At 39.1% G+C, this 1,671-nt stretch overlaps 1 protein-coding gene across 1 annotated transcript in view; it reads left to right on the forward strand.

Moving 5' to 3' along the window:
- LOC108285591 (mitochondria localized glutamic acid rich protein) overlaps positions 1-1,671 on the forward strand; it is a 17,680-nt gene that overhangs the window by 5,982 nt on the left and 10,027 nt on the right. The window lies entirely within an intron of this gene.

Genomic DNA, 1,671 nt, shown 5'->3' on the forward strand with positions numbered 1-1,671 from the left:
AAAAAAAAAAAAAAAAAAAAAAAAAAAAAAAGAAAGAACTATTTTGAAAGATTAACTTAAAAATTAATATAGGTGCTGGGCTCAGTGGTTCACACCTGTAATCCCAGCACTTTGGGAGGCTGAGGCAGGTGGATCACCTGAGGTAAGGCGTTCGAAACTAGCCTAGCCAACATGGTGCAACCCCATCACTACTAAAAATACAAACATTAGCTGGGCATGGTTGCACCAGCCTGTAATTCCAGCTGCTCGGGAGGCTGAGGCAGGAGAATCACTTGAACCTGAGAGGCCGAGATTGCAGCAAACTGAGATCGCGCCACGGCACTCCAGGCCTGAGTGACAGAGTGAGACTCTGTCTCAAAAAATAATAATAATATAACTATTTTAAAAATCAATAGTTTTAAAATTTTTAAATTAAAACTGCTTTTTTTGGAGCAGTTTTGGGTTTACAGAATAATGAGCAGAAAGTACAGAAAATTCCATATTCCCCCGCCTTGCACCCCCTCTTCCTTTCCCCTGTTAACATCTTGCATTGATCTGGAACATTAAAATTGATAAGCCAATATTAATATATTATTATTAACTAAAATCCAGGGTTTACATTAGGATTTATTCTTTGTGTTGCATGTTCTGTTTTTATAAATAGATTATAGTATTATACAGAATAAATTATAGTTTCATACAGAATAAAACACAGTATCGTACAGAGTAAATTACGGTATCATACATAATAAATTACAGTGTCATGCAAAGTAGTTTCATCACCCTAAAAATCCCTCTACTCCACCTACTCATTTCTCCCTCTCTTCTCCCAATCTTTTTACTGTCTCCATAATTATTATTAGTTTTATATTTTCACAGTTTTATTATTTGAAAAAAATATGTATTTGTTCATAAGTTTTTTAAAAATTCAACATAGACATATATAAGATGAAAAGTGTATTTTCCTTCCCAGTCCCCATGTCCATTCCCTCCAGGTAACCACTGTAAGACAGTTTTAATAGTGAGATTTTGGGACTAAAATAACAGACATTTTTGAGTTGAGTAAGATAAGCCTGTGTTGAGTCATTCACTATTTTGTCATAAAGTTTCTAAATCAAAATCTAATCTTTATTAAAAATAAAAGTTAGCTGGGCACAGTGGCTCATGCCTGTAATCCCAGCACTTTGGGAGGCCAAGGTGGGTGGATCGCCTGAGGTCAGGAGTTCAAGATCAGCCTGGCCAACATGGCAAAACCTCATCTGTACTAAAACACAAAAATTAGCCAGGTGTGGTGACAGGCACCCGTAATCCCAGCTACTTAGGAGACTGAGGCAGGAGAATCTCTTGAACCCAGGAGATGGAGGTCACAGTGAGTTGAGATTGTGCTACTGCAGTCCAGCCTGGGCAACAGACCCAGTCTCCATCTCAAAAACAGAATAAAAGTAGAGCAGTGACTCATGCCTGTAATCCCAACACTTTGGGAGGTTTTAGTCCAGGAGCCTGAGACCAGCCTGGGCAACATAGTGAAACCTAATTTCTACCAAAAAATTTAAAAATTAGCCTAGTGTGGTGGTGTGTGCCTGTGGTTCTAGATACTCGGGAGGCTGAGATGGGAGGATCACTTTAGCCTGGGAGGTTAAAGCTGCAGTGAGCCGAGACTGCACCACTGCACTCCAGCCTGGTCAACAGAAT

Source organism: Cebus imitator, unplaced genomic scaffold, assembly GCF_001604975.1.
Source record: "Cebus imitator isolate Cc_AM_T3 unplaced genomic scaffold, Cebus_imitator-1.0 Scaffold303, whole genome shotgun sequence".
NCBI lineage: Eukaryota > Metazoa > Chordata > Mammalia > Primates > Cebidae > Cebus > Cebus imitator.